The following is a 23,782-nucleotide window of genomic DNA, read 5'->3' as shown; positions in this document are numbered from 1 at the left end:
TACCGATATATGTATATATACATATGTATACATATACACATGTATAAATATATATGTATATATGTATATATGTATACATATAGACATATATATGTATATATGTATATATATGTTAGTATATACATGTATATATATTTACACACATGCTCGTGCGCGCGCACACACACACACACACATATATATATAGACACACATACATACAAACATGTATAAGATTGTAGCTTAACATCAACAAACTAAGAACCTAGATATTCATGTGATATTAATTGAGAACATACACACAAACATGTATAAGATTCTAGCTTAGCATCATTAAACTAAGAACCTAGATATTCATGTGATATTAATTGAGAACATTTTTCATGGGTGAGGTGATAATGACGGAACACCTTCCCCAAAATATTATTATAAATCGTTCTAAAAGCTAAAAAGGAGTGTGAAATCGTTATGTCATTCGAATCTAGAACGAAGTATTCAGCCATATCTACCAGGACAGTTAAAACTACGTGAATCGGAAGAGACGTAGTGTACATAACTTGAGAACATATAGGTGAATATATATTTATTTACGAGAGCATGTGTTTTAAATTGCTCCTTGTCTCTTTCTTGCGGCTTCTGGTGAATTATAACGTGGTTCATAGGCAGACCTGGCATCCCATCTATCTATATAAACCTCATCACCCCTTAAAAATTTCCCAAATCAATTTCTGATTGCTTTCATGGCTGCCTTTCCGAAAAGTTTTGGCTCGACGTTCGTATTTGTCTTGCTGCTCGGCATTCTTACTGACTTCTCTTGGGTATATACGAAATTTGAACTGTCTCCTTCCATTTGGATTATAATAGATAGTCTTGTGATCGTAATCCCAACAAGAAAATATGTTGTTCGTTTGTGTTTGCAGGGAAAAGATGAGGAGGTGATCTTTATAGTTGAGCAACCTGTAGAAGAGGGAAGCGTGCTGAAGATTGTGGGAACCAGTTCCGAATTGGGCAATGGGATCATTTTTGATGCTACGATCATGACGAAGGAGTACGATGATGTTTGGAATCTCACTGTGGTACGTTTGTTTGTTTCCTCCTAATCTATTCTTCACCTCATAGAATATTATATCTATAGCTCACCTAACGATCTCTTCTTGTTCAATATTTACATAGATGCTTGCTGTAGGAGAAGCGTACGTACTGAATTTAGGAGTTGACAACTGCACATGTAGCTCACATGAGCCCTACATTCTTGACTTGCAAGATGAAATCAATAACCCTGTAAATTTGACCGGCTACTTCCATTGTAGCTCTTGCTTAACTCCAAGCCCACCCCCTCCAAGCCCGAGCTCACCACCACCCAGCCCAAGCCCTCCACCGCCTAGTCCACCACCACCTAGCCCAAGCCCACCACCACCAAGCCCAAGCCCACCGCCACCAAGTCCAAGCCCACCCCCACCTAGCCCGAGCCCACCACCACCCAGCCCAAGCCCACCCCCACCTAGCCCAAGCCCACCACCACCAAGCCCAAGCCCACCGCCACCTAGTCCACCACCACCAAGTCCGAGCCCACCGCCACCTAGTCCACCACCACCTAGCCCACCCCCAGCAGCTAAGGTGGAGGTGACATTTGTTGTTGAGCAGTCCGTGGGCAGTGGAGTGTTGAAGGTTGTGGGAAACCTAGCCCACCACCACCTAGCCCAAGCCCACCACCACCAAGCCCAAGCCCACCGCCACCAAGTCCAAGCCCACCCCCACCTAGCCCGAGCCCACCCCCACCTAGCCCGAGCCCACCACCACCCAGCCCAAGCCCACCCCCACCTAGCCCAAGCCCACCACCACCAAGCCCAAGCCCACCGCCACCTAGTCCACCACCACCAAGTCCGAGCCCACCGCCACCTAGTCCACCACCACCTAGCCCACCCCCAGCAGCTAAGGTGGAGGTGACATTTGTTGTTGAGCAGTCCGTGGGCAGTGGAGTGTTGAAGGTTGTGGGAAACGCTTCCGTATTAGGCAACGGAAACGTTGATAATGCTCCGAACATGACGCTAACCGGTGACAATGTTTGGGCTCTCACAGTGGTATGTATATTAATTTTGTGCGAGAGAGTATTTCTATTGTTTTGGTTTCTCATAACGCAAAACCTGAGTTGTCGTAGAACTTTATACTCATTGCACACTTTTGTTTGTTTTTCAGCCATTGACTGCAGGGGAAACATACGAGGTGAGTTTGACTGTCAATGATTGTTATTGTACTGCAAATCATACCTATCATTTCACGGTGCCTACAGAAGAACCTCACGATATTGTGAACCTAGATGACTTATTCGATTGTAGCCCCTGCCTGGGCTCAGATTCGAGCAAATTGATGATGTTCACTGCCATTCATAGTGTTGTTAAGATGTTCTATAATTTTAAGCATCTTGTCTAAGTAAATTGTTGGGTCCTTTTATGGTCACTATTATAAATAAATGCTATAGTGTGCACCTTCCCATGTTATGTTTATGTGTATGAGTGGAACCATAATATATGTTATATTTAATTTATCTATGAAGATTAATCTTATCAAGTTGTCTAGCTAGGTTTGTCAATTGTGTGGATATTATCAAATACAGTTAAGATATTTATGTTATTTTTCAAAATAGTTGAAAACAAATTGTGTGGATGAAATCTAATAACTTAGGCAATGTCTTATTAATGATAAAGATTCAAAATAATGACCAAGTATGAGACATGAAAGATCAACAGGAATGTTACTAATGGGAGAAAGAATATCGCTAAAAGGTTAGTTTTCAAGGACCCAAGATGTGTCAATGTAATTATGGTCTTCTTTTAAAGGAATGAATAATAGGGCATCATTAATCTAAACTTTATTTAGTGAATAATCCTGGCAATTAGAATTGCATCGATTAGATTGAACTCTTAATAGATAGTGATACACAATTATAACTTAGATCCAAAATATTAATCTTTTGGTGCAAATTCATAATGGGTATATTTATGATACTAAAGATCACCATTGTTTCAAGAAAACATAGAGGAAAATTGATATCATTTGAACCATATATTTCTATTTCATATAATATTTTTGTAATGTACAATATGTATGGATTGGAGAATCAGTGTACTAAGCTCATTGAGAGGAACAAAATTGATGAGCAGGCTAGATCCTACCAAAATGGGGTGAACCCTACATATTACAATGGAGAAAGGACAAAAATCCGTAAAGGAATATAACCTACATAGAACAAAATCTAGATCCCTTAAAGATACTATAACCATAGCATAATAGAACATGAAGAAAACAAGGAGGCTTTGAAAACCTTTTGTAATTCCAAATGTATCATAGACCACAAGGACAAAATAACATAGTGCAGATGTTTTTATCTTGCCTTAGAAAAAAACTCTTTTGTTTTCCAAAACACCTTGATATAATTGCTATAAAGTTCATCAACTTCCAAATGCTGACTATGAGGGAGAGAACAAAGGCCCTCTTCTCTTGGCTATACCTATTAAAATTTAGCATTGAAAAGTCCAGCTTGCTAAGTAAAAAATCCACACCAGGCTCAATGTATTCATTGAATAGGGAGAGATAGATTAGAAACCAATACTTTGTTAGGAAGGGAATCAAGGTTACAGAAAAGGTGGATGATATCCCATTCGTCAATACACGCAAGAGCTAAGCAAGAGAAAAAAAAGCTGACAATGTCACTATTTGTATGTCAGGTAAAACTAAAGTTAAGAAAACTCTCATCAACAACCCTAATGATGGTAATCCTATACATGTCACTAATAGGTTGAGTATCTAACTCCATCACTCTCATTTCATAGAGCCTCTAAACACAATAGTTTGCACTTCACATATATGAAATATAATTATTGTAGTTTCCATTTTAACAATATTTATTTGGTGTTAAGGGGAAGGCTATTTAGTGCATCATAAATACCCCTCTTAGTGTTGAGGGGGAGGGTATTTGGTGTTAAGGTGGAGGATATTTGGTGTTGACGATGTACTAAATATCTCTCTTAGTTATCTAACTTCATGTACTTTTATTTCAACTTTTTAAACTTATATATGCTCATGTACTTTTAATTTTCTATCATAGAATATCAACTCAAATTGCTGTAGGAGCATCCAAAGGTATAAGGGCAATCCTGTGTCACCCAAAAAAATGTACTTAGACTTAGTTTCTGTTTCATGTCTTTACATTTTTGGATACCCATTTGGCTCAACTAAAGGTTCCAGCTCTCATAGTTCAACTATTAGTGCATTTGAAAATCCCAAAAAAATAGGAGCATGTATTTGGTCCATCATTTTAGTAAACTAGAAGGTGTGAATTGGCTAGATGAATGTAATCATGATTTAGAACATTTTAGAAAAAGAATCAGGTCAATAGGCCCCACGGTTTGAAAGTTATTGCAGTTTTTCGGGTTTTGGAGACCTCCTAAGAATGCTTCAAAGTCAGGTTTGGGGCATTAAATGACCTCGAAAAGGGTCAAAAAATGGGGGATGAACGAAGTTGGTCCATAGGGCTATAGAGCGCTTTGAGAGCTTTTCGAAAATGTAAACGGTTCGTCAATCGGAGCTACGGTTCAAAAGTTATGCCTCCTGGAAGTTCGGCTACCATTTCTAGATTCTTCTAGATTTGCACTGACTTCTAACGCAGCTTCTGGAACTTTCTATTTTGTTGGTGGATGCCTACTAGCACTTTCTAGAATGTACTCCTAGTCCTTAACCCTCCGGGGTCTATTTAAGAAGATTTCTGGCATTGTAAAAGGCAGTTCAGAGTGGAGTTTGAGAGGAGGTGCTAAAAGGAGAAATATTCTCTAGATTTATGCTATTGTAAGCCCTTAGGGCATGTTTTGAAGTTTATTTTCTCTGTACTATTTGTACTAGCTTATTTTCTCAGTTAATATAATTTCTCTTTTCTATTGTGTCCATTCTGTTCTTGGGTCATGTCCCCATCAAGTGGTATCAGAGCAGGTTTTCCTGAGTGTGTAGACAGAGCGCCGACTGTGAGGCAGTTTGCACCAGGACTGTGTGGTTGTGGGATCGAGTTAGAAGATGCCTCCACGAAGAGAGCATGGCGAAAGGGCCAGAGCTATTGATCCTGAGGAGGTTAGAGCCCTCCAGAGGCAGGTACAAGCATTGCAAGAGGAGCTTTGTAGAGGAGAAAATGTTGCCGCAGGTGACAACAGTTAGGATGACAATGAAGAGGAAGTGATGGGACTAGAAGAGGAAGAAGACGGGGAAGTTCTGAATTCTGTAGAGGAAAGGCTTTTTAGGGCCATTACTAAGTTTGGGAAAAGACCTACAATTGAAGTGGGTATATTTTCAAGAAATCTGAAACCAGATGAGTTGATCGATTGGATCAATGAACTGGAAGAATAATTTGAGTATGAAGATATAAGGGACCCAGATAGGGTTAAGTTTGCAAAGCCCATGCAAAAATCTGGTGGCAAGAGGTTCAACTGGAAAGACTTAGAAGAGGAAAGGAGAAGATCACAAGATGGGATCGCATGGTGGACAAATTGAAGAAGCAGTTCATTCCTGTAGACTATGAGCTCAATCTGTTTAAGAAGATGCATGGGTTAAAGCAAGTAGGAAGATCAGTCCAAGAATATACAGAGGAGTTTTACCGACTCTTGATTAGGGCGGGGCATGCAGAAGCAAATAAGGAGAAGGTTGCTCATTATATCAGTGGGTTGCGACCTAGCATCCAGGAGGAATTAAGTCTGGTAAGAATGATCAGCATTGAAGAGGCATACTAGTTTTCCCTACGAGTTGAAGAGAAGCTGAATAAAAGGTTTGAAGGAAGACAAAGAGGGCACAATCAAGGAGGAAGGGGAAGTGGTAGATCATCTAGAGGCTGCAATGAAACCCAAAAGAAAAATGAAGATGTGGGTACTAGCAGAAACCAGAGGAATGAGGGTTTCAACCGCTCCCATGATCAAGACTTTGGAAATCAAAGAGGAAGAGGTAGAGGACGTGCACAAGGAAGAGGAGGCTTCCATGGAACCTGTTTCCACTGCAATGAAGAAGGTCATCGTGCCTTTGAATGCCCTCAATGACAAGGAAGGACAGATAGGAAAGCTGAGGGCCAAGCTAGGGTTGGTCTTGTGGATGAGGATGCACAATCATCACATTCAGAGGATGCAGAAAGAGGAGAGACCTTGGTAAATGAAAGAGTCCTACTAAGTGGTGAGAATGAACCAGGACAACGAAGGAGTTTGTTTTGTACCAGATCCAAGTGTGAGGATAAATGTTGTGATGTGATCATTGATGGTGGTAGCCCTGATAACCTAGTATCAGAAGAGATGGTCTCTAAGCTGAAGCTCAAGAGGGAGAAACATCCCTAGCCCTATCGGATTTCTTGGGTAAAAGATGATCATAAGGTCCTGGTAAGTGAACAATGTTTAGTAAAATTCAAAATTGGGAGTTACCATGATGAAGTTCTCTGTGATGTTATTTCGATGGATGTTTGTCATCTATTGTTGGGTAGACCATGACAGTTTGATAGACATGCAATACATGATGGACATGCAAACACATACTCTCTGACAAAGAATGGAGTTCGCCACAAATTGAAGCCCATAAAAAAGGAAGGTGAAAAGGTATGTAGCAGTGCTAGGATTTGTCTTGTTGATGGAAGGAAGTTTTTAGATGGCATGAAACATCAGCATATCTTCTATGCTTTGATTCCTAGGAAAGATAAAGAAGGTAGTAGTGAAATGCCATTTGAAGTTTCAAATTTACTAGGGGAATTTGGAGATATTATCTCGGATAATGTTCCAGATGGATTGCCACGAGTAAGGCAAATTAGTCATCAGATAGATCTGATTCTAGGAGCTAGTTTGCCTAACAAGGCTGCTCACAGGATGACAACAGTGAGGATGACAACAGTGAGGATGACAATGAAGAGGAAGTGATGGGACCAGAAGAGGAAGAAGACAGGGAAGTTCTGAATCCTGTAGAGGAAAGGCTTTTTAGGGCCATTACCAAGTTTGGGAAAAGACCTACAATTGAAGTGGGTATATTTTCAGGAAATCTGAAACCAGATGAGTTGATCAATTGGATCAATGAACTGGAAGAATAATTTGAGTATGAAGATATAAGGGACCCAGATAGGGTTAAGTTTGCAAAGGCCATGCAAAAATCTGGTGGCAAGAGGTTCAACTGGAAAGACTTAGAAGAGGAAAGGAGAAGATCACAAGATGGGATCGCATGGTGGACAAATTGAAGAAGCAGTTTATTCCTGTAGACTACGAGCTCGATCTGTTTAAGAAGATGCATGGGTTAAAGCAAGCAGGAAGATCAGTCCAAGAATATACAGAGGAGTTTTATCGACTCTTGATTAGAGCGGGGCATGCAGAAGCAAATAAGGAGAAGATTGCTCGTTATATCAGTGGGTTGCGACCTAGCATCCAGGAGGAATTAAGTCTGGTAAGAATGATCAGCGTTGAAGAGGCATACCAGTTTTCCCTACAAGTTGAAGAGAAGCTGAATAAAAGGTTTGAAGGAAGATAAAGAGGGCACAGTCAAGGAGGAAGGGGAAGCGGTAGATCATTTGGAGGCCGCAATGAAACCCAAAAGAAAAATGAAGATGTGGGTACTAGCAGAAACCAGAGGAATGAGGGTTTCAACCGCTCCCATGATCAAGACTTTGGAAATAAAAGAGGAAGAGGTAAAGGACATGGACAAGGAAGAGGAGGCTTCCATGGAACCTGTTTCCATTGCAATGAAGAAGGTCATCGTGCCTTTGAATGCCCTCAATGACAAGGAACGACAGATAGGAGAGCTGAGGGCCAAGCTAGGATTGCTCATGTGGATGAGGATGCACAATCATCACATTCAGAGGATGCAGAAAGAGGAGAGACCTTGGTAAATGAAAGAGTCCTACTAAGTGGTGAGAATGAACCAGGACAACGAAGGAGTTTGTTTCATACCAGATCCAAGTGTGAGGATAAATGTTGTGATGTGATCATTGATGGTGGTAGCCCTGATAACCTGGTATCAGAAGAGATGGTCTCTATGCTGAAGCTCAAGAGGGAGAAACATCCCTAGCCCTATCAGATTTCTTGGGTAAAAGATGATCATAAGGTCCTGGTAAGTGAACAATGTTTAGTAAAATTCAAAATTGGGAGTTACCATGATGAAGTTCTCTGTGATGTTATTTCGATGGATGTTTGCCATCTATTGTTGGGTAGACCATGGTAGTTTGATAGACATGCAATACATGATGGACATGCAAACACATACTCTCTGACAAAGAATGGAGTTCGCCACAAATTGAAGCCCATAAAAAAGGAAGGTGAAAAGGTATGTAGCAGTGCTAGGATTTTTCTTGTTGATGGAAGGAAGTTTTTAGATGGCATGAAACATCAGCATATGTGCTATGCTTTGATTCCTAGGAAAGATAAAGAAGGTAGTAGTGAAATGCCATTTGAAGTTTCAGATTTACTAGGGGAATTTGGAGATATTATCTCTGATAATGTTCTAGATGGATTGCTACCAGTAAGGAAAATTAGTCATCAGATAGATCTGATTCCAGGAGCTAGTTTACCTAACATGGCTGCTCACAGGATGACTCCTACTGAAACAGAGGAGCTAAATAGACAGGTTCAGGAGTTGTTGAGGAAGGGCTTGATTCGAGAGAGCCTGAGTCCATGTGCAGTACCTACAGTACTCGCACCAAAGAAGGATGGAGAGTGGAGGATGTGTACAGATTCCTGAGCTATAAATAGGATAACCATCAAGTACCGGTTTCCTTTGCCAAGGATGGATGATCTTATGGATTGCTTGAGTGGAGCTCAGTACTTCACAAAGATAGATCTGAAGAGTGGCTATCATCAGATACGGATTCGTGAAGGAGATGAGTGGAAAATAGCCTTTAAGACCAAGGAGGGTCTTTATGAGTGGTTAGTCATGCCCTTTGGATTGACGAACGCCCCAAGCACCTTCATGCGGCTCATGAATGAGGTACTTAAGAAGTTCTTGGGAAAATTTGTTATTGTCTATTTGGATGATATTTTAATTTTCAACAAGACTTTGGAAGAACATTTACTGCATATTCGTAGTGTTCTTGAAAGGCTAAGGAAAGAGAAACTGTTAATTAATCTAAAGAAGTGTGTCTTTGCAAAAAGGGAGTTAGTCTATTTGGGATTTGTTATATCACCTAAAGGTCTCAAAATGGATCCAGAGAAGGTAAAAGCCATCCTGGAATGGCCTACTCCAAGGTCCGCTACTAAGGTAAGATCATTTCATGGTCTGGTTAGTTTTTACAGGAAGTTTATTAAGAATTTCAGTGGCATATGTGCACCCCTAACTGATACAATAAGAGGGGATAGAAAAGAGTTCAAATGGACTGCAGCAGCTGCGAGAAGTTTTGAATTCCTGAAGAAGAAGGTGACTGAACAGCATGTGTTGGCACTTACAGATTTTAGAAAAGTATTCCAGGTGGATTGTGATGCTAGTGGTAGCGCTATTGGGGCTGTATTAAGCCAAGAAGGTAAGCCTATTGCATATTTTAGTGAAAAATTGAATGATGCAAAGAATAAGTATTATGTTTATGATGAAGAGTTCTATGCAATAGTTCAGGCCTTAAAGAAATGGAGGCATTATTTATTGCCAAAGGAATTTGTTTTGTATACTAATCATCGGGCATTACACTACCTAAATAGCCAAGGTAAATTGAATCAAAGGCATATGAAGTGGGTAGAATTCTTGCAGAGTTATACATTTGTGTTGAAGCATAGAAGTGGAAAATCTAACAGGGTTGCAGATGCACTAAGTAGGAGACAGTTGTTGCTTACAACAATGCAGGTTGAAGTAGTTGGGTTTGATGAACTCAAGAATTTGTACCCCGAGGATCCTGATTTTGTTGAAGCATGGAAAGCTTGTAAAGAACTTGTTGCTGTAGATAGAACCAAGTGGTTAGACTATTTGATTCAGGATGGCATGTTGTTCAAAGGTAGTCAATTGTGCATTCCAAGGAGTTCCATGAGGGAAAATCTGATTAAGGAGAAACACAGTGGAGGGATGGCAGGACATTTTGGTCGGGATAAGACCATTGCCATTCTTAGAGAAAATTATTTTTGGCCTCAAATTACACAGGATGTGAAGAAGTTTGTACAGAGTTGCCAAGTTTGTCAAGTTGCCAAGGAGTTTAGTCAAAATACTGGCCTATATCAGGCATTGCCTATTCCATCAAGGCCATGGGAGGACATAAGTATGGATTTTGTTCTTGGATTGCCAAGGACACAAAGGGGTAATGACTCAGTATTCCTGGTGGTTGATAGGTTCTCCAAAATGGCACATTTCATTCCATGCCACAAAACTCATGATGCTATCCATATTGCAGATTTGTTTTTCAAAGAGGTGGTAAGACTACATGGTCTTCCAAGGAGTATAGTTTCTGACAAAGATACTAAATTTGTGGGGTATTTCTGGAGGACATTGTGGAAGAAGTTGAGAACAGACTTGAAATGTAGTTCCACGCATCACCCATAGACTGATGGTCAAACAAAAGTGGTAAATAGAAGTTTGGGCAATTTGCTGAGATGCTTAGTTGGAGATAAGCCAAGGGATGGGATTTGATTCTACCACAGGCAGAGTTTGCTTATAATAACTCTGTAAATAGGAGTACTGGAAAATCACCATTTCAAATTGTATATGGGAATAGCCCAAGGACTGCACCAGAATTGAGGAAGATAGAACAAGGGGAGAGGACAAGTGCTAAAGCTGAGGAATTTGCTGAACACATCAAGCGTCAACATGAGGAGGTTCAAGCACACATTATGAAGATGAATCAAGAGTATAAAGCTAGGGTTGATCAAAGGAGAAGACATAAGGAATTCCAAGTAGGGGATCTAGTCATGGTGCACTTACAAAAAGAAAGATTTCCAATTGGTACTTACAACAAGCTGAAAATGAAGAAATTTGGCCCCTGCAAAGTTTTGAAGAAACATGACTCAGGAAATGCATATGAGGTGGAGCTGCCAGATGGTATTCACATTTCTCCCATTTTCAACATTGCAGATTTAACAGAGTATCATGATGATGGTGCAGATGAGGAGCTGGTTTTAGAGCCATGTCCAATTCGTGCTTCTAAGAAGGAGGAGATAGAAGACATTCTAGATCATCGTGTGGGTAGGAGTACCAGAAACAGGCAGTATGAAGAGTATTTGGTCAAATGGAAAGGACGGCCGATCGAGGACTCAACTTGGATTTCAGCAGCTGAGGTTTCCCATTTGGGATTTCCTCTACCATCCATAAAGTGACAGGGTCACTTTTCAATCTACCCTGGGTGTCTGATGCAGGAGCATCCAGAGGTATAAGGGCAATCCTGTGTCACCCAAAAGAATGTACTTAGACTTAGTTTCTGTTTCATGTCTTTACATTTTTGGATACCCATTTGGCTCAAATAAAGGTTCCAACTCTCATAGTTCAACTATTAGTGCATTTGAAAATATTGAAAAAATAGGAGCATGTATTTGGGCCATCATTTCAGTAAACTAGAAGGTGTGAATTGTCTAGATGAATGTAATCATGATTTAAAACATTTCAGAAAAAGAATCAGGTCAATAGGCCCCACGATTTGAAATTTATTGCAGTTTTTCGAGTTTTGGAGACCTCCTAAGAATGCTTCAAAGTCAGGTTTGGGGCATTAAACGGTAAACGGTTTGTCAATCGGAGCTATGGTTCAAAAGTTATGCCTCTCGGAAGTTCGGCTACCGATTCTGGATTCTTCTAGATTTGCACCAACTTCTAACACAGCTTCTGGAACCTTCTATTTTTTCAGTGGATGCCTACTATCACTTTCTAGAATGTACTCCTAGTCCTTAACCCTCCAGGGTCTATTTAAGGAGATTTCTAGCATTGTAAAAGGTAGTTCGGAGTGGAGTTTGAGAGGAGGTGCTAAAAGGAGAAATATTCTCCAGATTTATGCTATTGTAAGCCCTTAGGGCATGTTCTGAAGTTTATTTTCTCTGTACTATTTGTACTAGCTTATTTTCTCAGTTAATATAATTTCCCTTTTCTATTGTGTCCATTCTATTCTTGGGTCGTGTCCCCATCACAAATTTAATCAGGTTAACATAATAATAAATAAATAGGGTATTTTAGAGGTGAAATCAATAAAAATAACCTCCAAATAAATAGGATAAAAATGTTAAGTGGTTTGGAGAAATAAATGAAAAAAATCTTATTGAAATAAACTCATTGTGATACGATATAAAATTTAGAGAATTATCAATATGTTATTTAGTTTTGTAATGTAAATCTTGACATTCATTACCAAAAGAATCATGATAGTTGAGATAAATGTGAAATGAAGGGCTATAAGATATTGAAATGTTCCTTTTTGTGTTTAGGTATATCAATCATCTTAGTAGGAAGAATTTTAGGTAAAATTATTCCTTGTTTAATAATAAGAGGAAAGGATATGTTGGATAATGTGTCACTAAGAGATGAGATTCATGATGATCATATGAAGGTTGAAGAAAGTATTATTGATCAATCACACGAAAGCATTTCTCCTGATAGTTTAGAAAATATGTTACTCAGTAGTGAATAATCCTTTCAAACCTTTTCTTCTAGTCATGAACAAATTTTGAATGAGACACAAACATCTAATAAGACATTTTCTTCTGACATTGTTAAAATAATAGAAGCATATCATCCTGTGCTACAGTACTTACAAGAGGCTAATAAAAATAAAGAAGTGTATCTTACCCCACAAAAGATTCAAGACATAAACAAATGCATTATGATTTGGTCATGGGAAAATATGGATAGAAAGAGTTTAGTTCTAATGATCTTGTATACTAGTTCTTGAGGAATCCTCTTCATTGTTAGAACATGTCCAGATGATGTTTTTATCAAAGGAGAAAAAGTTATCTTTTATTCTACTCTTGGAAAGGATCAAACAGATGATCAAATGGTAGGATATGGAAATGTGAGTGGACCCAATTTGATAAGTTATACTTTATTATCTTATTTACAGTAATAAAAAAGAAACACTAAAAAAAAATCTTCCATCATAAATGAATTAGGCCTTGGAGAAATATGTCATGATGAGATGATTAAAAAATGTGATGAAAAAGGATTTTATGATGATGTTGTTTTGAGAGAACTCTCTTCACATGATTACCAAGCTCAAGTTAATGCTCCTCATCAAGTGGTCTTATCAAAGGATATGTACTCCAAGATGGAAAGAGTATTTTCTTCTTCTTATGAATATGATCTAATGTGTGTTTAAATAAGAGAAAAAGAAGAAATACATCATGAGGAAATCTAGTTTGATAGGGATGATTATCCAAATTGGATTAATTTCATAGAAGATGCAAACTCAACCATACCAATAGAAGAGAAAGAATGCCTAGTATCAAAGGTTAGTCAAGATTTCCATGATTAGTTATCACCATAAATCCAAGTAGAGTGCTTTTCAAATAGAAGAGAAGATAATAATTGAATTCAAAATCTTGGAAGATTATTACTTCAGCTCTTTTAAATGATGTCATCCATGATATGCAATAGGAAGCAGACTTGATTCTATAGACAAAGGTTTTTTGGGAGGCTTGGTTATTGAATATGTGAACCTTCCTAAAGAAATGGTACGTACTAAAAATACCAAAAGAATCATTAAAGAAGCAAGAGTAGCAATGACGCCACATATACATAAAAATTTTCACTTGTTGATACACCATGAAATATATTTTTCTCTATCATGGAATGGATTGCATGAGTATACATGGAGTCTCTACAACATAGGGACACCCTCCATGTACATATTCTAGTTAGGATTTTTTATTGTGGGTGCCCTATTTTTAGCTTGTCTTTTTCTCTACTAGAACCTTTTAATGTTTCCTCTTTGAGTGACTATATAGCCCAATTTAAAAAGAAATGCCTTCCCCCGCCTCTAGTTTCATCCTATATCCTTTGCAATCCTTGTCCCTAGATAGAACTAGTTATTTCCTTGGTATTTACCATACGTAGATTTCAAAAATTCAAGTCCAATATGTGAAGGGGAATATAAATCAAAGTCTTGAAAGATCTTCTAATTTATCACATAGTTTTAATGACTCTATGACCTTGGTGTCTCCAAATCATCTCAAGCTTTGTCCATCATTTAAATTTTTTTAAATTTGACACCTTAGTCCCAAACTATTATAGGTTATTAAAGGCCCTCAAGAAACATATTTTTTATAATAATAAAAATTAACCTTTAAAATATTAAGAAGTTAAGAGATGGGATTTGAAGCGTGCATTTTTTCTTCCATTCTTAAACCTCATTATGTAAAAAGGATTTTAAAAAACCTCCTCAATCATACATCTTGAACACCAAACCTTAACCTCCAAAACTAAAATAGTTTAAGCTTAAGACCCAAAACACATGTTTTGGAGATTATTCTTAACTAGTGTTGCCAAATCATAGAGGTTAAATAATTGAGAGGTTAATAAACCTCTATAAAAGTTAGTTATTTAAACTAGGAAACTGTCACATACCAAGGCTTGAAATGAGATGATTTTAAAATATCCAAGAATTATGTCATTTGTCCCAAGATGGGAATTATGAAATAAAGTGTAGAAATATATTGAAACATGAGTAATGGATGACATATATTCCTAATAATGTTTAGGAAATGGTTATAGTTATTTTCATTCAAGTGAAAGACAATAGGAAAATGGGTATAAGTGTGCCTTGGATTTAATAATAAGACAGAGAAAAATTAGACAATATGACCTAACATTGGTCCTTGAAGTCAATGAACTTTCATGACATCATTAACATTGAATTATTTTCATTTCAAATTGGCAGGAATTATTTTGATCCTAATTGATAAAATTACAAATCTAGAAGATCACTCATTAAGTAATTGGCAGAGTTTTTCATGTGAATGTGAATGTTATCTTAAGAGATAAAGTAAGTGGTTGGAAATTTCAAAGGTTCAAATCTTCCTTGATTGACTATAAATTATTTGGTAAAATTTTAAATACAAGAGAGTTGCATTTAATCGATATGACAAGTGGATGCATGTTTAGGAGCTATTACGAAAAGTGACCCAAACCAACTCCTTAGTACCCAACCAAATAGAATTAAATCATCAAAGATAATTATTATATAAAAAAATAAAAATTTACAACATATGAAATTCCAAAAGTATTTTTTGAAAATTAATTAAATCATGCAAAGAGTGAACCATCCATATCAGGAGTTAATTAATTATAACAATTTAGACCTTGAATGAGCCAAGAACTACATGGATAAAGGATTTCCCAACCCATTAGTTAATTAGGAATACATTATGTCAAAGACAAAAGAATGTGACCCCTGAAACATTTGCAACATAAAAGATAAAATCCTATGTAAAACATAATCACCTCACAATAATAGATTAGCACAGTCATAGATAAGGGTATTAAATAAATAAAGGGATCATGATCTACGTTCGTCAAGAAAAAAATTGTCAATGACTTCCACCACAAACCTTAATCATTTAAACACTACATATTTCAAACATAGTATTAATATCATGAAGATTGGTAGAGTAACAAACAAATATAACCATAGCACAGATATTGTTCAACCCTTACATCTATCTAAGATAAGTTCAATGAATAAGAAGATAAGAGAAATAAAGAGTAAATTTGATAACGTTGAAACACTTGAAAAAACTTAGTTGCTTTCACTTTTCCATACAAAAAAGAAGTTGCAAGAGCCATTGAAATTTTTAGGTGTAGATACAACATCAAAGAAGAGAATATTTTCTAACATGCAAACTGATGTGATTGAAATTGTTAAACAAGGTTTAAGAAATATAAGAAAGAAGTCTTGAACTAAAGAGAAGTCAATGGAAATAAAAGTGACGTTGATGTCTATTGTAAATAAGAATATGACCAAAAATAAATAAATATCTTTAATTTCATTTCAAATGGGTTTTAGTAGGAAAATAATGATATAATATGTTAGGGGAAGATCAATTATCGATGACAGTACTATGGAAGGCAATTGGAAAATAATGTGTACAGGACCTCTTTCTGATAGGATTGATGAGGGATTTAAAAATTTAGTCATATCATTTTGGATTGATAAAACTCATCCTTTATCAAATATTTGAGATGTGATTAGGCATAGGATTGCATTTGGTCAATATGAAAATCATACAAAACATTGGTTGGACACAACACAACATGAGATATATGTGTTTTTTTTAGTGAACATCCTAATGTAAAAATTGGGCAAAAATTGTTTGAAAGATTGAAGTCATACTTTGTGAGGTCAAAAAAATTCTTCGAAATATGTTGTTGTTGTCATCATATGTAATTTGATCTCCACTATAAGTTATTTCAAAAGTTTATAGAAGACACATATGATTTTCACGTAGCTCCTCCTAGTAGGCGAAGTGAGTTTATATCATCTATGTGAAAAAAATAGATGATCCAATTGTTCAAATAAATTGGATCAAAGGATTATGTAAAACATGTGGTGAATAGACTCTATTTCCTTTTAAAATTGAATATATTGATGTACTAAAAATGGTGAATTGCAAAAGTTACAAGTATGTGAAGAATGAAACAAAGTTGGGGAGATAGATAGAGGTTGGAATATGTCGAAGAGGAGTTACCTATTGTAACATTTATGGATAGATTTAAGAATTTGATTTAACTTATATTCGTCACAAATTTTTTGCAAAGTGGAAAGCACAACAATTTCAAACTTTAAGAGTTAATTTCCCACTTGGAGTGATTGTATCAGCCATTGATTTTGTAGGGAATTATTCCTCTATTCATAAAAAAGAAATTCAACTAGATTATTTGTTTTCAAAGTAGGTCACTATTATGGTACATGTTTTCTATGGAGATGCACAATTAGATTTTGATGGTGTTGAGAGTACACTTGAAGAACGAGTCATTAAAAAGGAGTAGATCACTTTTGTATAAGTGATAATAAAGAGCATGGCATTCACTATGTAGAACATTGCTTCAATATGTTTTTTTCCTATTTGAAAGAAAAAGACATGAATATTGATAAACATTATGTTTGGTCTAATAGTTGTGTTGCACAGTTTGAATTATCTTAGACCATTTTAAGCATTATGTAGATATCATCATAATGAGAATATAAAATACATATGGAATTTCTTCAAGAGTGGGCTTGGAAAAGGTGAACATGATGGTGTTGGAGCTTGCATCAAATGTACTCTATGAAGTATCAAATTAATTATCAGGGTGTTCATATAAATAATGAACATGACATCGTTGAATGGTTTAAGACACATTTTGCATCAAATGAGTTTGGGACATCATCAAGAACGAGTTGATAGGTACCATATAGATTCTTTTGGGAGATAACAGGTATTGATGTGTAAATTTATTTAAATTTTGTGAAATTAAATTTTAAAATTTTATTTTTAGATTTTATCTTCATTCGTTGAAGTTTAAATTTAATTTGTCTATAATTTTGTAATGAACTTTTAGGTATTAATAGAAAATACATGCATGGTTGCAAGAGGATAGAAAAGATATGTTCCTTACATTTTATCATGAGTAGAGCTAATCACAATTGGACATTGAAGAGAACAAAATAGTGATATTTTTGTGATAGTTTCACTAAATAAGACCTTAAAGAATGCATCAACTAGACACACAGATATACATGTGTGTGATTTTCAGTAACACTTGATATTACTGATACGTTTAATAAAGATGATAAATATTGTGATGGTATTCCATTGATTTCTTATTATTATAATCATATCTCTAGATTGGTAAAAGTGCTTAAGTATCATAAAAATAATCTTAACTTGTTATTTAATTATCAATGAATTGTCTTATATAATGTGTATACACATGTATGTATATTTGTTCTACAAGAGGTGTCTTTGTAGTGATTGATGAGCCTAGAAATCATGAAGGTTTTAGTTATTATTTATTGTGATCTACTGCAGAGAGGACAAAGTTATATGACCCTGAAGAAAATGATTAAATGTTGTTCCCCATAGGTATTATAAATAAATGAATTTATATATATCTAGGTAACTTTATATCTACCAAATTTTAAGATATTTGAATTTGTGGTGTAGCAACTATTGTGATACAGGGAACATATTTGAAGCAAAACCAAATAGTCCAACATGGAATACACTTTGTTGATTATCAATCTAATAACAAATTTTTACAATACAACCATCTAGTTGTGCCATTGGGTTTTATGTACATCTAGTCAAATTTAAGCGTTTACATGGCAAGTGGGGAGTAGACAGTGAAGATCATAATAAGATATTACATGTTATAATTGTACATCATAGTTGAACTAGGCCTTAAGATGGTCTAATTTAATTTAAATCAAATTTTAGGACCTGTAAATGTTGAAATTTTGTTAATATTCATTGGCTTAACAATTAGAAGGGATGTATGTTATATTAATCTAATAATATTGTCTTATCTATTAGTTCTTCTTAAGATATATTTTATAAAAATTTGTATTAATTTAAAATTGAACTTGGCTTGATATATCAAATTTTAGGACCTTTAAATGTATACATTATAATAATATTAGTTACCATGGATGAAGGTTTTTAAGAATATTATATTTTCTTAAAAAAATTTAAAATAATGAATTGGCTTGCCTACTCTTCGGTATGGGGTGTGATGTACTACAAGGCTTTCTCACAAGGAATATTCCTTCTTAGGACTTCCAAAGGTCAAATTCAAGACCTTGCTATTTTATTTTTTCTTCTTCCACTTTGGGTCCAGCTAAGATCTAACTCCTTCACCCTGGTACATGAACTTTACAAAGGAAAATGAGAACAAGTGCTATTATGAGACTTTACTACACATTCGGCTTACCAAGTCCACGTGAAATTTTGGAAATGAAAGAAATATTAAAGGCTTCCATCAGCATTACAACATTGATATGTATGAGTTTGGATCAACCAACAGTTCTACAATAACTAAAAATTAATATCTCAAACAAATTTCAACTAGATGTTGTTATTAGCACATTAAAATCAAAATCATACCAAGGTCATTTCACACCTTATATAGGTGTTTCTAACCTTTTATGGTCATGCTCAAACCCCTAACTAACTCTTTGCCCTCATTTTCAACTTTGCAAGAAAAAGTTGCAAAAGTTGCAAAATTACAATTTTGCAACTTTTGTGATTTTGAGCAATTTTTGCTATAACTTCAAATTCTTAATTATATGAGTTCACCAAACTTGGTAAGGGGTCCTATTAGGTTGATTTATATAGTCCAAGATGGTTTTTGACCCTTGGTTAACTTTTCTGCCACTTTGGTCAACCTAACCCTTATTAAGCAACTCATAGGTATAATAGCAACTTAGGAGAAAAAACCCACTTAGCAACTAAGTTAACCTTACCTAAGGACCTAATATGTCTTTATAAACCATTAGTGATGTGGCTAGAATAATTACAAGAAAAAATGACAAGAAAGAAGCATTAGGTACAAAGTAGACTACCTAGTGTTAGAATTATTTAGAATAACTGAGAGGGGGGAGTGAATCAGTTATTCAAGGTCCAATGATGTCCAATAAAACTTTTTCTACAAATCCTTAATGGCACATAATTGAAATTATCATGAATTCAATTAAACATTAAAAAACCATGAAAATTAAACATGCATCACACCATAACAGTAAGGATTTGATAACCTAGAAACCCTCCAAGAATAAGAAGGTAAAACTAGAGTGGGGATGATACCCAGAAAATAACTGTGCAATTGATTTCAGTCACTTCTGATGCTCTTCATTGTTAAAGGCTACAACACATTGTTAAATGTGACCTTCTTAAAGTATTTAAGAACATTCAACTTGGAATGTCACCCTGTTAAAGGATTTACATAAAGTTGTTAGGCTCACCCAAGTCCATGGGATTTTCAGTCACCTTCTCAAAAGAATCTTTCATCCCTCTCTAGGGATCTCCTATCCTCCTCCTAAGGATCTCTTATCCTTCTCCTGGGGATCTTCTATTCTTTTCCTGAGGCTTATCCACATAGCTGTTAAGCTAACCTAGCAATGTAGGGATTTCAATACCTAATACAATGGTAAGAAAGTATTAGAAGGGTTTTGACCTTATACAGATTGCAACCCTAACTGTGCAGATTTCATATCACTCTTCAATTCTTTTCTATTCTTGGCTTCTCTTCCTTGTAGTGTTGATAGCTTGTTCACCCTTCAAGATCTATCTCCTTGAGTTCTTCCACTCATTATGCCAATACAATCTCTTGTCACTTGATCAACTCAGAGTCTTGATGCTCTGTTCTTACTCCTCTTGGCTTCTTCGCATGATCACACTTAGGACCATTTTCCCTCTCTTGCATGCACACTTGATCTCTAACCTATAACTCCTTATAAAGAAGTTTTTTTCTTCATTTCTCACTCAAATCTTAATTTTCTCTTGAGAGAACAGTATTGTTTTTCCCTCGAAATTGTTTCTTCTGGAAACTTCATGATAAATCCATTAGCATTTTCCTTGGATTGGTTTGAATGGATAACATAGAATTATGTGACATCTACTCATCATTCATAACTTCCAACTACTTCACAAAATTTGATGTAACAACCTTATCGCTATTGATCTGGCGAATCTTGTCTTTAACAAATAATGCAGCAAATCGACATTATTGGTTTACTGATGCTCGACACCTTCTATGTTACTCAGCTTCTTAATGTTATTTACTGGCACTCAGCACCTGAAGCTTTTTGGCTTTGCTCGGCACTTGAAAACTTACTTGGCATCCATTATCTTTTTCTACTACTCGGCACCTGAAGGATTTTGGCTTTGCTCGACACTTGAAAACTTACTCAGCATCCATTATCTTTTTCTGCTAGTCGGCAACTGAAGGATTCTATGCTACTCGACATCTGAGTAATCACTCAGCTTATACTAAAGTTGAACTTGCTCCTCTTGAACTAAGAATCTATTTAGCTCTTAACTAGCTTGCTTGGTTCTTTCTAATGAACTTAGTTAATCCTTACATCTTTGATGTATCTCAGTGTGTCCATCCTCTTAGAGTATGTCATCAATACATCATTTTATCAATGGCTTAGCTGATCCTTATACTTCATTAAATCATCATAACTTCAACCTTTTTCTAGGTACTCTAGTTACATCTTATTGATTGCCACCTCCTTGTCAATCAACCAATTAATAGTATTTGGATCATTAAAGCAATTGTCATTCCTGCAAGTAGCAAGTTTGACATCAATAACAAAACAATGATTGAAAACATTCTTTACTAGTTCCATTATCCTTCATTCATGATCTTTTCAATCATTTCCAACAATCTCCCTCTTTGGCATTGACGGAAAACCAAACTGATCAAATGATTAAGCTGATCAAATTAGTTACCACCAAAATTACATACATTTCCTACTTGGTATATAACTAATACAAACTGAATCCTTTGTTCTCCTTCTCCTTCTGTACTGCTGCATCCTTACCCTATATTCCTGATCTTTCATCTATATCTCCATATATATCTCCCTCTTAATTTGTATTGATCGATATATATCTCCCCCTTACGTGATATTGATATAATCAGTTTCTCATATATCTCCCTCTTTGACATAAATGCCAAAGATGTAGCATCTTTAACATGCTAAATAGAGACTTTGCATCTTCATGTTTTTCTCCCTCTCTCACCATGCTTGTGAATGATCTGGTATTTTTGCTCCTATTGTTATCCTCTGCATCACACTTCTTATATTTCAATGATCTACTCTTGTTGATGCAGGGCAGCTTCTATGTTGCTTTAGACTGCTTGAGTTAGGGGCATTACCCCCAACTCACCTCTAATATATTCATATGCATCCTTGGGCAATGGTTTGGTGAAGATATTTGCACTTTGTTCCTTTGTGTGAATGTACTCCATCTTCACTTGTTTGTCTTCCACCATAGCTCTAACATAGTGATACTTGATTGCAATATGCTTGGTTTTTGCATGCATTACTGGATTCTTGGATATGTTTATAGCACTTGTATTATTACAATACAGTGTCATAGTTTTAGTTACCTCTTCTTTCATTCCTTTCAATAGATTTTTAAGCCACACAATGTTTGTGCAATTGACTGCTATTGCAATGTATTCTACTTCTGCAGAGGATTGAGATGTGCATGTTTGTTTGTTACTAGTCCAAGTAACTAGCCTTTTTCCTAAGAATAATGCTCCTCCACTTGTGCTTTTTCCATCATCAATGTTTCCTCCCCAATCTACGTCTGTGTATGCATTGAGCTCAAACTTCTCATTCTTTTTGTAATATAAGCCAAAATCATTAGTTCCTTTGAGATACCTCATTATCCTCTTTACTGCCATGAGATGATTTTCTCAAGGATTGGCAGAGAATCTAGCCATTGTACCAACTGCTAGTGCTATATCTGGTCTGCTATGTACAACATATTGTAGTTTTCCAATCATGGATCTATACATTGTTTGATTGACTTTAGCTAATTCATCATTTTTAGATAGCTTATGTCCTATTGCCATTGGTGTGCTGACTGGTTTGGAGTCTTCCACTCTAAACTTCTTGAGTACCTCCTTGATGTATTTAGATTATGTCACAAATATACCATGTTTTAGTCGATGTACTTGCAATCCTACAAAGAGTTTGATTTTTCCAAACATAGAAATTTCAAACTCATGTTTCATTTTGTCAGCAAAACTTTTACACAGTACTTCCTTTCCTCCTAAAACTATATCATCCACAAATATTTGAGATACAAGAATATCCTTACCTTCTTCTAATTTGATGTACATGTTGCTTTTATCATTAGTTCTTTCAAATCCTATTTGCACCAAATACTTGTGAAGTCTCTCATACCAAGCTCTAGGGGCTTGCTTCAATCCATATAGAGCCTTATGCAGTTTACATACCTTATTTTTGTTCTTTTCATCAACAAAACCTTTTGGTTGCTCTATGTAGACTTCCTCTTCAAGTATACCATTCAGAAATATGGACTTTGCATCCATCTGATAGACTTTAAATCCTTTCAAGGCTACATATGCCAATAAGGTCCTTACTCCTTCCATTCTAGCAACTGGAGCAAAAGTTTCTCCATAATCTAGACCTTCTTCTTGTGCATATGCTTTGCAAACTAATCTTGCCTTGTTTCTTGTGATTTCACCATTCTTATCTAACTTGTTTCTAAACACCCACTTGGTTCCAATCAGATTCTTGTCAGCTGGTCTTGAGACTAAGGTCCATGTCTTGTTCTTCTCAAATTGTTCTATTTCTTCTTTCATAGCATTATACTAGTCATCATCTGTTATGGCTTCACTTACTATTTTTTGTTCCATTTTGTTGAGCATACATGTTTCATTTCTAAGTCTATTCCTTGTCATTGGTCTTGCCTCTTTATTTCCAATAATCTGATCTACAGGATGATTTCTTCATACATACTTTGACAATACTGGTTCTTTCCTTGTTTGCATATTGTCTCTTTTAGAATTTGAATCTTCATGCATATTTTCATCAGGTATTTGTTCATTTTCTTCATGTTGGTTGTTCTCAAAGTCTGAATGGACATTTTCTGTATTATGTGGCTTGGCTTCTGAATGTGTCTATTGTTCAACATTTATTGTCTATGACTTGACAGATACTAGATTATGTTGCTGATTGTCATTCTGAGTTGCAACTTCACCATTATTAGGTATACATTCATAAAAGTATACAAAGGTCTTGTATTCCTCTGTTTTCTAGGTTTTTTCAATATTTTGAACTTCTGCAAGCTCATCAAAATTCACATTTGTGATTTCTACTACTTTGTTAGTGTTAACATTCAAG

General features: G+C 36.0%; 2 long non-coding RNA genes across 2 annotated transcripts; both read left to right on the top strand.

Moving 5' to 3' along the window:
* The first annotated feature begins 719 nt into the window (after positions 1–719).
* LOC149546680 (uncharacterized) lies at positions 720–1,475 on the top strand. Its single transcript, XR_016354255.1, has 3 exons — positions 720–797; positions 900–1,055; positions 1,166–1,475. It is a non-coding gene; the product is annotated as an uncharacterized LOC149546680 (long non-coding RNA).
* A 312-nt stretch (positions 1,476–1,787) lies between these two features.
* Positions 1,788–2,553, top strand: LOC149546679 (uncharacterized). The gene is made up of 2 exons (XR_016354366.1): positions 1,788–2,060; positions 2,176–2,553. It is a non-coding gene; the product is annotated as an uncharacterized LOC149546679 (long non-coding RNA).
* The last annotated feature ends 21,229 nt before the right edge of the window (positions 2,554–23,782 follow it).

The sequence above is a fragment of the Cupressus sempervirens genome, chromosome 7 (genome assembly GCF_028749045.1).
Source record: "Cupressus sempervirens isolate cs-2001-9-10 chromosome 7, ASM2874904v1, whole genome shotgun sequence".
Classification (NCBI taxonomy): Eukaryota; Viridiplantae; Streptophyta; class Pinopsida; order Cupressales; family Cupressaceae; genus Cupressus; species Cupressus sempervirens.
The sequence above is the reverse complement of the archived record's forward strand: the minus strand, read 5'-3'. Positions and strand labels throughout refer to the sequence as shown.